At 36.4% G+C, this 12,756-nt stretch overlaps 1 protein-coding gene across 1 annotated transcript in view; it reads left to right on the top strand.

Annotated features, from left to right (window-relative positions):
- Positions 1 to 12,756, top strand: part of caln1 (calneuron 1) — a 147,426-nt gene that overhangs the window by 114,331 nt on the left and 20,339 nt on the right. The gene's annotated exons all lie outside the window — the stretch shown is intronic.

Below are 12,756 nucleotides of genomic sequence, written 5' to 3'. Positions count from 1 at the left end.
CGTTGCTTGGATGGCAACATATGTTGCTCCAAAACCTGTATGTACCTTTCAGCATTAATGGCGCCTTCTAGAGATGCGCGGATAGGCAATTATTTCATCCGCAACCGCATCACAAAAGTCGTCAACCATCCGCATCCACCCGAACTAACATTTAATCAAAACCGCACCCGCCCGTTGTTATATATCTAATATAGACGATGCAAGGCATTAGTGAGGTTATAAAGCTTTTGCCTGTTAAAGAAAGGAGACTGATCCAATGCAGCAGAGACATTCAATGCGTGCCACGCTGTCACGGCCCAGACGCACACCAGTGTGCAATCATCTGGGAGCGTGTGGAGGTGCGATGTCCCTCGCACCCGCAGCGGCTCCACCCGGGCTCGCGCCCGAGGCTTCAGCGCGCACCGCGGCGGCCATCCTACTCGTCGCGGCCTAGCCCTCGCGGCTCTCGCTGCCGGCGACGGCCGGGTATGGGCCCGACGCTCCAGCGCCATCCATTTTCAGGGCTAGTTGATTCGGCAGGTGGGTTGTTACACACTCCTTAGCGGGTTCCGACTTCCATGGCCACCGTCCTGCTGTCTATATCAACCAACACCTTTTCTGGGGTCTGATGAGCGTCGGCATCGGGCGCCTTAACCCGGCGTTCGGTTCATCCCGCAGCGCCAGTTCTGCTTACCAAAAGTGGCCCACTCGGCTCACCAGGGTGAGCCCCACCCGTTTCGTGAGCGCACTGCGCGCGGAGTGACCCCTGTTGCGCGCCCCCGGCAACAGGGGTGGCGGGCAGGTAAGCTGCGCGGGCGGAGCGCGCGGAGTGACCCCTGTTACGAGCCCCCGGCCACGGGGGTGGCGGGCAGGTAAGCTGCTTCCCTGCTGCGCGTGACGCCGGCCGCGGCGAACGCGGACGAGGCGGGGTGTCGGTGCGGTGGACGCGGTGGTGACCCTGGACGTGCGTCGGGCCCTTCTCGCGGATCACCTCAGCTACGGCTCCCGGTGGGGCCCTCTCAGGGGAAGGGGCCTCGGTCCCGGACCCCGGCGAGGCGTCCCTTCTCCGCCCCGTAAAAGTGTCCATCTCTTTTTTTCTTCTTCTTCTGTTGTGGCATATGCTGCAGGTGCCTGCTCGTTTTTCGTATGTGGGTAACAACATTTAACTATGTATATATATTTCCCAATTGGTTTAACTGCCACCCGCCTGAATCTATTTAAAATCTAATTTTTTTTTTATTTCAACCGCCCGACCCGACCCGCGGATAAAATCTAATTTTTTTTAATTTCAACCGCCCGACCCGCGGATAATCCGCGGACTCCGCGGTTGTGTCCGCAAACCGCGCATCTCTAGCGCCTTCACAGATGTGTAAGTTACCCATGTCTTGGGCACTAATACACCCCCATACCATCACACATGCTGGCTTTTACACTTTGCTTCCATAACAATCCGAACAGTTCTTTTCCTCTTTGGTCCGGAGGACACGACATCCACAGTTTCCAAAAACAATTTGAAATGTGGACTCGTCAGACCACAGAACACTTCCCCACTTTGCGCCAGTCCAGCTTAGATGAGCTCGGGCCCAGCTCTGGGTGTTGTTGATAAACGGCAAGCTTTTGAGTTTGTCAGCTTGTGAGGTTGTTTACTAGTTGGTTGCTTGGTGCGGATAGAGGAATTTATTTTGTCACTTGCATTGGAGACATATAGATGGAACTGTGGGGGGACTTGTCTTGTGTCACTCGTGTCTGGGCATCTACCTTGTCATGTCTTATTTAGCATACTTGCCAACCTTGAGACCTCCGATTTCGGGAGGTGGGGGGGTGTGGTTGGGGGCGGGGCATGGCGTGGTTAAGAGGGGAGGAGTATATTTACAGCTAGAATTCACCAAGTCAAGTATTTCATATATATATATATATATATACTGTATATATATATATATATATATATATATATATATATATATATATATATATATATATATATATATACTGTATATATATATATATACTGTGTATATATATATATATATATATATATATATATATATCTGTATATATATATATATATATATATATATATAAGAAATACTAAGTCAAGTATTTCATATATGTATATATATATATATACACATATATACATATATATACAGTATATATATACAATAAATACTTGACTTTCAGTGAATTCTAGCTATAAATATATATTTATTTTATTATATATATATATATATATATATATATATATATATATATATATATATATATATATATATATATATATAAAATAAATACTTTAATTTCAGTGTTCATTTATTTACACATATACACACACACACAACACTCATCTACTTATTGTTGAGTTAAGGGTTGAATTGTCCATCCTTGTTCTATTCTCTGTCACTATTTTTCTAACCATGCTGAACACCCTCTCTGATGATTCATTGCTGTGTGGCACGCACAAAAGTGTTTTCATCAAATGCACTAGATGGCAGTATTGTCCTGTTTAAGAGTGTCACAACATTGCTGTTTACGGCACGGACCTGAGTCCGCCTGAATTTCGGGAGATTTTCGGGAGAAAATTTGTCCCGGGAGGTTTTCGGGGTAGGCGCTGAATTTCGGGAGTCTCCCGGAAAATCCGGGAGAGTTGGCAAGTATGTATTTAGTCATGTGCATTACTGCCCCCGTCAGGACTGGAGTGGAACTGTTTCACTCGTTTTAAGGAGTTCCACCTTAGGCTAAGGCAGTGGTTCTCAAACTTTTTTTGTCATCCCCCACTTTGGACAAGGGGGAGTTTTCAAGCCCCACCTGCCCCCATCACCCCAACAGAGCGCTAATGCCAAGCTTTAACATTTTAAAATTTATTGAACATCAAGTTGTATACATTCGAACTCAATAACATAAAATAATATTAAGTTCAATAATAAATAAAATAACTGTGCAGCTGTGGTATAACTTGCATCAAGTTCAATAATAAATAAAATAACTGTGCAGCTGTGGTATAACTTGCATCAAGTTCAATAATAAATAAAATAACTTCCATCAAGTTCAATAATAAATAAAACAAAAGTATTATAACTTGCATCAAGTTCAATAATAAATCAAAAAAAGTGTTATAACTTGCATCACGTTCAATAATAAATCAAAAAAACTGTTATAACTTGCATCAAGTTCAATAATAAATCAAAAAAAGTGTTATAACTTGCATCACATTCAATAATAAATCAAAAAAAGTGTTATAACTTGCATCAAGTTTAATAATAAATCAAATAAAAGTGTTATAACTTGCATCAAGTTCAATAATAAATCAAAAAAAGTGTTATAACTTGCATCAAGTTCAATAATAAATCAAAAAGTGTTATAACTTGCATCAAGTTCAATAATAAATCAAAAAGTGTTATAACTTGCATCAAGTTCAATAATAAATCAAATAACTTGCATCAAGTTCAATAATAAATCAAAAAAAGTGTTATAACTTGCATCAAGTTCAATAATAAATAAAACAAAAGTGTTATATCTTGCATAAAGTTCAATAATAAATCACATAAAAATGTTATAACTTGCATCAAGTTCAATAATACATCAAATAACTTGCATCAAGTTCAATAAGTCAAAAAAAGTGTTATAACTTGCATCAAGTTCAATAATAAATAAAACAAAAGTGTTATAACTTGCATCAAGTTCAATAATAAATCAAAAAAAGTGTTATAACTTGCATCAAGTTCAATAATAAATAAAACAAAAGTGTTATAACTTGTGGCGACTTGTCCAGGGTGTACCACGCCTTCCGCCCGATTGTAGCTGAGATAGGCTCCAGCGCCCCCCGCGACCCCAAAGGGAATAAGCGGTAGAAAATGGATGGATGGATGGATGTTATAACTTGCATCAAGTTCAATAATAAATCAAAAAAAGTGTTATAACTTGCATCAAGTTCAATAATAAATCAAATAACTTGCATCAAGTTCAATAATAAATACAATAAAAGTGCCACTTTGCAATCTTTGCAAAAAAAAAAAGGAGGAGCTATGCATTTGGCAAGACAGGGCAAGTGACAGCACTTTGCCCCAGGAGAGCCACCTTGCTTCACTGTGAAACAGCACGGCTGTATGATCAGCTCCCATTTCCTCACACAGTGCAGAGAACAGTCGCGCTTTCAGTGGTCGTGTTTTGATCAAATTTACCGCGCTCACAACATCTGTTAAAACCTCATTGAGTTCGGGGCTGAGCTGCCTTGACGCGAGTGCTTCCCGGTGAATGACACAGTGTGTGCCCGTCACATTTTTGTTTCTCTGCAGGCGCTTGCTCTGGTTCGACGACATTTGAGGTGCGAGTCACAAATGCATATATTTGTGTAATTGTGATCCACACATTAGCCTGCTACCCATCCGCGCGAAAGTTTGTTCCGCTTAGCCCCGCCCCCATTAGTTACTGTTGCTATGTCTGTCAAACTTTCGCTCGTAACGAGAAATATAAAGCCTACAGTAAAAATAAGTACCGGTAATTTCCATTTATTTATATAGCGGATTTCACAGACAGAATCACAAAGTGATTTACAGTGTGTATAGAAAATGAAAGCATAGTAAAAAAATAATCTAAGAATATAATAATTAAAAAAAAATTTTTTAAGTGAAATTTCCTCCCGTTCCTCGCGCCCCACCTGTCATGTCTCTATTCCCCACCAGTGGGGCGCGCCCCACACTTTGAGAAACACTGGGCTAAGGTGTGTTGGAAGGTGTAATACATCAGGTGTCGTTTGATCACTGAGCAAAGTGCTTATTAGGAACAAGCTGCTCCTTAGAAGGAGTGGAAATACATGATGTTGTTATCAAAGATGCATCAGGAGTGCTGATGTTTATTGGACGTCTTCATCAGCTTTTATTGAAGGGCATTATTTGACCCGCTGACCGTTTTATTATGCTAATCATCATCGGCGTGATTACGACCGCCGTCGTTGACCCGTCAGGAGCAGAGTGACCTCGTGCTGCCGCGTGAAGATGGGCCGGGATTGTATCCCTTGCAGACTGTATTGATACAGTATATATTGATATATCATGTAGGAACCAGAAACAACCCTTTTGTGTGAATGAGTGTAAATGGGGGAGGGAGGTTTTTTGGGTTGGTGCACTGATTGTAAGTGTATCTTGTTTTTTATGTAAAAAAAATAATTAAAAAAATTAAAAAAAATTAAATATATATATATTTTTTTACCAAAAAAAATAAAAAAAATAAAAAAAAAATATATATAATAAAAAAATAATAAAATAAAATAAAAATAATAAAATATATATATATATATATATATATATATATATATATATAATTTTTTTTTTTTGGTAAAAAAAAAAATATATATATATATATATATTTTTTTTTTTTTTTTTTACTATATTTTGCTAAAAACATACATTTTTTTTATTTTTATTTTTTATTTTTTTTTGTAATATATATATTATATATTTTTATTAAAAAAAAAAATATATATATATACATATATATATATATATAATATTATTATTACTTTTTTTTTTGGTAAAAAAAAAAAATAAATAAATAAAAAAAATATATATATATATATATGTATATATTTTTTTACATAAAAAAAAAAAAAAAAATATATGTATATATATATATTTTTTTTTTTTTACTATATTTTGCTAAAAACATACATTTTTTTTTTTTTTTTTTTTTTTTTTTTTGGTAATATATATATTATATATTTTTATTAAAAAAAAAAAAAAAAAAAAAAATATATATATATATATATATATATATATTTTTTTTTTTTTTTGGGTAAAAAAAAAAATATATAATATATATATAAACAAGATACACTTACAATCAGTGCACCAACACAAAAAACCTCCCTCCCTCATTTACACTCATTCAAAAAAAAAAAAAAATATATATATATATATATATATATATATATTTTTTATTTTTATTTTTTTTTTATTTAATTTTTTTTATTTAATTTAATTTTTATTTATTTCTTGTGCGGCCCGGTACCAATCGATCCACGGACCGGTACCGGGCTGCGGCCCGGTGGTTGGGGACCACTGCCGTAGAGGACGGGTTTGTGTCATAATACACTATATTGCCAAAAGTATTTGGCCACCTGCTTTGACTCACATAAGCACTTGAAGTGCCATCCCATTCCTAACCCATAGGGTTCAATATGATGTCAGTCCACCTTTTGCAACTATTACAGCTTCAACTCTTCTGGGAAGGCTGTCCACAAGGTTGCGGAGTGTGTTTATAGGAATTTTCCACCATTCTTCCAAAAGCGCATTGGTGAGGTCACACACTGATGTTGGTTGAGAAGGCCTGGCTCTCAGTCATCCCAAAGGTGTTCTATCGGGTTCAGGTCAGGACTCTGTGCAGGCCAGTCAAGTTCATCCACATCCATGTCTTTATGGACCTTGCTTTGTGCACAGTCATGTTGGAAGAGGAAAGGGGCCCGCTCCAAACTGTTCCCACAAGGTTGGGAGCATGGAATTGTCCCAAATGTTTTGATATCCTGGAGCATTCAAAGTTCCTTTCACTGGAACTAAGGGGCCAAGCCCAACTCCTGAAAAACAACCCCACACCATAATTCCTCCTCCACCAAAATTTCACACTCTGCACAATGCAGTCCGAAATGTACCGTTCATACTTGCCAACCCTCCCGAATTTTCCGGGAGACTCCCGAAATTCAGCGCCTCTCCCGAAAACCTCCCGGGACAAATATTCTCCCGAAAATCTCCCGATTTTCAGCCGTAGCTGGAGGCCACGCCCCCTCCAGCTCTGTGCGGACCTGAGTGAGGACAGCCTTTTTTCACGTCCGCTTTCCCACGATATAAACAGCGTGCCTGCCCAATCACGTTATTCCAAAAAAACTAAATAAATGTTTACTATATTTTGCTAAAAACATCAAAATTAATTGTATTTTATTTGTATTTTTTCTGACTCCTTATTACATCCAGCCATAGAATTATACATTAAAATAAACATATTTGAAATATTTAATTTTAAATGATCATAATAATTCATTTAAAATGACCATATTTAATTATTAAAATAATTGCTTGTTTATCAACAACTTTAGCATTTTATTCATTACATTTTGAAGCTCTCAGAAGCCAAGTTATGTTATATTCCTTAATATTTATTTATGCAAGTTTGAAGTATCAATTATCTAAACACAGTATTGTTTGCATATTTTCGGGAGATATATATATATATATATATATATATATATATATATATATATATATATATATATATATATATATATATATATATATATGTATATGTATATATGTATATATATATATATATATGTATATATATATGTATATATATATATATATATATATATGTATATGTATATATATATAACGTCTCAACTAACATTGGACACAAATTCCTCAATCTGATTGACAAACACTTTCCCAAAGGCAACACCCTAAGAAAAGTATTCAACAAGAACAACATTAAATTGAGCTACAGCTGTATGAACAATATACGACAAATTATCTCAAACCACAACAAAATAATTTCAAATGAGCCGTCGGCCCCCGGACAGAGCGACTCCAAAACCAACAAAGGCTGCAACTGTCGGAAGAAACCTGATTGCCCTCTCAACGGGGGGTGCTTACAAACATCAGTTGTCTACCAATCTAAGGTAACACGCAAGGACATTAACACATCCGACACATATGTAGGATTAACCGAGGGAGAGTTCAAAACCAGATGGAACAATCACAAGGCTTCTTTCAGGAACCAAAACCTGCGGAATACCACAGAACTCAGCAAACACATTTGGGACCTCAAAGACAATAATGTTGAATATTCAATAACATGGCAAATTCTTGCATCCAGCACACCTTACAATAGTGGTAATAAAAGATGCAATCTATGCTTGAAAGAAAAACTGTTTATTATATACCGTCCAGACCTGTCATCCCTCAACAAGCGCAGCGAAATTGTATCAGCATGCCGCCACAGACGGAAACACCTCCTAGGTAACACATGAGCCAATCACCACGCCCCTACGCCAGCCTGTACCCACCCACTCTGTGCCCTATATAAACCATGGTATGTGAATGCTCCCATTAAAATCTCCTGATGATTGAGGGAACCCCTCATGAAACAGGCCTGTAGAGATGAAGTAGTCTTGTGATTTTTTTCCCCACACATACATATATATATATATATATATACATTCTAGCTGTAAATATACTCCTCCCCTCTTAACCACGCCCCAACCACGCCCCATGACCCGCCTCCCGAAATCGGAGGTCTCAAGGTTGGCAAGTATGGTAGCGTTCTCCTGGCAACCTCCAAACCCAGACTGGTCCATCAGATTGCCAGATGTAAAAGCGTAATTCATCAGTCCAGAGAAGGCGTCTCCACTGCTCTAGAGTCCGGTGGCCACGTGCTTTACACCACTGCATCCCACGCTTTGCATTGGACTTGGTGATGCATGGCTTAGATGCAGCTGCTCGGCCGTGGAAACCCATTCCATTAAGGTCTCTGCGTGCTGTACGTGGGCTAATTGGAAGGTCACATGTAGCAACAAAAAGTCGGCGACCTCATTGCACTATGCGCTTCAGCATCTACTGACCCCCTCTCTGTCAGTTTACGTGGCCTACCACTTTGCGGCTGAGTTGCTGTTGTTCCCAAACTCTTCCATTTTCTTATAATGAAGCCCACAGTTGACTTTGGGATATTTAGGAGCCAGGAAATTTCACGACTGGGTTTGTTGCACAGGTGGCATCCTATGACAGTTCCACGCTGGAAATCACTGAGAGTGGCCCATTCTTTCACAAATGTTTGTAGAAACAGTCTCCATGCCTATAAGTGCTTGATTTGATACACCTGTGATTAGGACACCTGATTCTCATCATTTGGATGGGTGGCCAAATACTTTTGGCAATATAGTGTATTTTACAGTAGTTTTTGGGCGATACTACAAATGTTGGGTATGGATCCAATACCAAGTAGTTGCAAGGGCAGTATTGATCATATCAATGCTGATACTGATACTTAAAATTTTCAAGGTCATTAAATTATTTTTTAATCCCTATTATAATCAGACGAAAACATATGATTCTGCTGTAACAATATATTTATTTTGACTTACCATAACCTTTATCACCTTTCATTTACTTTCTTTGACCATATTTTGTCTTGTTTTACCTTCGAAAATCATTTTTTTTACCTTTTACCTTCTATTTACCTTCTTTTACTTTGTTTTACTTTTTGTATTAGTTTTTCTTACTTTTTATTTACCTTTCGTGTACTTTCTTCTACATTCTATGTGCCTTCTGTTACCTTCTATTTACCTTCTTTGACCATCTTTTACCTTGTTTTACCTTCTACATTCCTACTTTTTATTCACCTTTTGTTGACCTTCTTTTACATTCTATTGACCTTATTTGACCTTCTATATTCCTTATTTTACTTTTTATTTACATTCTATTTAGCTTTTACATTCTATTTACCTTCTTTAAAATTGTATTTAGCTTTTATTTACTTTTTACCTTCTTTTTAAAGTACCTTATTTTACCTTCCAAATACCTTTTTTCACCTTCTTTTACCTTAATTTACTTCTATTTTCATTTATTATTTCTACTTTTGATTATTATTTTTTACCTTTTTTTACCTTATATTTAAATTTTTTACATTTTATGTACTACCTTTACTTTACTTTTACCATTTATTTACTTTTTTTTACCTTATATTTACCTTTGTATGTACTACTTTTACTTTCTATTTACCTTCTTATACCTTTTATTTACCTTTTTTACTTACTATATTCCTTCTTTTACCCTTATTTACCTTCTTTTACCTTCAATTTACTACCGTTACCTTCTTTTTACCTTGTTTTACCTTCTACATTCCTTCTTTTTAACTTTTTATTTACCTTTTGTTGACCTTCTTTTACATTCTATTGACCCTATTTGACCTTCTATATTCCTTATTTGACTTTTTATTTACATTCTATTTAGCTTTTACATTCTATTTACCTTCTTTAAAATTGTATTTAGCTTTTATTTACTTTTTACCTTCTTTTTACAGTACCTTATTTTACCTTCCAAATACCCTTTTTCACCTTCTTTTACCTTAATTTACTTCTATTTTCATTTATTATTTCTACTTTTGATTATTATTTTTACCTTTTATTTACCTTTTTTTACCTTATATTTTAATTTTTTACATTTTATGTACTACCTTTACTTTACTTTTACCATTTATATACTTTTTTTACCTTATATTTACCTTTTTATGTCCTACTTTTACTTTCTATATACCTTCTTATACCTTGTATATACCTTTTTTACTTACTATATTCCTTACTATATTCCTTCTTTTACCCTTATTTACCTTCTATTACCTTGTATTTACCTTCTATTTGTCAAGACTTGGTCCTGGGGTTTAGTTTTTCTCGAAGGCAACGGAAAGTTGGCTCGGGCGAGACGGGAATGAAGGTACATTTTTATTTAAAGACTATAAATACTAAACAAGGAAGTAAACAAAAGGCGCGCACAATGGCGGAGAACAAACTATGAAACCAAACACTTGCACAAAGGCAAAAACTATGAACAACAAAAAACACTAACTGTGGCTTAAAAAACAAAAACTTACTTGGCATGGAACCGGCATGAAAAAAGAGCAGCAAGGATCAAAAGGGTGTGGAGAGTGTGCAGAAGCATAAATATGGGGATGTCACCAGAAAGACAAACTGAAAAACACTGAACTTAAATACTACATACATGATTAACGAAAACAGGTGCGTGACTCAAAACGTGAAGCAGGTGCGTGACGTGACAGGTGAAAACTAATGGGTTGCTGTGGTGACAATCAAGAGTGCACAATGAGTCCAAACGTGGAACAGGTGAAACTAATGCGGTAATCATGGAAACAAGACAAGGGAGTGAAAAGCCAGAAACTAAAGAGTCCTATAACTAAACAAAACATGACTTAAAACAAAACATGATTACACAGACATGACACTATTTACCTTGTATTTACCTTTTGTTGTTTCCTTCATTTACCTTTTACCTTCTTTGACCATCTTTTACCTTGTTTTACCTTCTACATTCCTTCTTTTTAACTTTTTATTTACCTTTTGTTGACCTTCTTTTACATTCTATTGACCTTATTTGACCTTCTATATTCCTTATTTTACTTTTTATTTACATTCTATTTAGCTTTTACATTCTATTTACCTTCTTTAAAATTGTATTTAGCTTTTATTTACTTTTTACCTTCTTTTTACAGTACCTTATTTTACCTTCCAAGTACCTTTTTTCACCTTCTTTTACCTTAATTTACTTCTATTTTCATTTATTATTTCTACTTTTGATTATTATTTTTACCTTTTATTTACCTTTTTTACCTTATATTTAAATTGTTTACATTTTATGTACTACCTTTACTTTACTTTTACCATTCATTTACTTTTTTTACCTTATATTTACCTTTTTGTGTACTACTTTTAATTTCTATTCACCTTCTTATACCTTTTATTTACCTTTTTTACTTACTATATTCCTTCTTTTATCCTTATTTACCTTCTTTTACCTTCAATTTACTACCGTTACCTTCTTTTTACCTTGTTTTACCTTGTATTTAGGGCCCGCATGGCCCATTGTATAAGGACTCCCAAAGGGAGTCCTTATGCAATGGGACATAAGGACCTATTGAATTTGTAAGGTTTTATTATTATTAGGGCCCGCATGGCCCATTGTATAACCTTATGCAATGGGACATAAGGACTTTTTGAATTTGTAAGGTTTTATTAGGGCCCGCATGGCCCATTGCATAATGCAATGGGACATAAGGACCTACTGAATTTGTAAGGTTTTATTCTTTATTCTTTATTCTTCCGCCGCCACATTAAACTGTAATTTGACCCACTTAACATGCTTCAAAACTCACCATATTTGACCCACACATCAGGACCTGCGAAAATTGCCTTTTTAAAAAAAAACGAACCACAAAACTCAAAAGTGCGCTCTAGCGCCCCCTAGGGGAAAAAAAACTAGACTGCCTGTAACTCCCACTAGGAAGGTCGGAGAGACATGAAACAAAAACCTCTATGTAGGTCTGACTTAGACCTACCTTTCATAATTGTATATCCTCGGGCAAAAATCAACAGGAAGTTGGCAATTCCCCCTTCAAGACAAAAAAGTACTAAAAACAGTAACTTTTGCCTCTTTGAGCTGTAATTTGACCCCCTTAACACGCTTCAAAATTCACCAAACTGAACACACACATCAGGGCTGGCAAAAATTGCGATCTAATAAAAAAAACTAACTCCAAATTTAAAAATTGCGCTCTAGAGCAATTTTTGAATAAAACGGAGAAAAAAACTGCTCCTCGGAAGAAAAAAATGACAAAACTGCCTGTAACTCCCACTGGGAAGGTCGGAGAGACATGAAACAAAAACCTCTTCGTAGATCTCACTTAGACCTACATTTCATAAATTGACACCCCCCAGCAAAAATCTACAGGAAGTTTGCTATTCCCCCTTCAAAACAACATTTTTTAAAAAACGGTCACCTTTCTTCAAAAATCTATCTCCTCTGAGCGCGTTTGTCGTTTCGGCTTCAAACTAACACAGGAGAGGGATTGAACCCTTGTGTATAAAATAACAGAACAGCGTTTTAATACCTGCTCCAGTTTTGATTTTATGACCCTTCAAAGACCTGCTGCGCTGATGCTGCTGTTTTTTTAAGATGGCTGCTTAAAAGCAGGAAGCACCAAAGTGACCAAACAATGCAGACAAGGTAG

The sequence above is a fragment of the Nerophis lumbriciformis genome, linkage group LG17 (assembly GCF_033978685.3).
Source record: "Nerophis lumbriciformis linkage group LG17, RoL_Nlum_v2.1, whole genome shotgun sequence".
In the NCBI taxonomy this organism is placed as follows: Eukaryota; Metazoa; Chordata; class Actinopteri; order Syngnathiformes; family Syngnathidae; genus Nerophis; species Nerophis lumbriciformis.
Note: the sequence above shows the minus strand (reverse complement) of the source record. Positions and strands in the feature narration are given on the sequence as shown.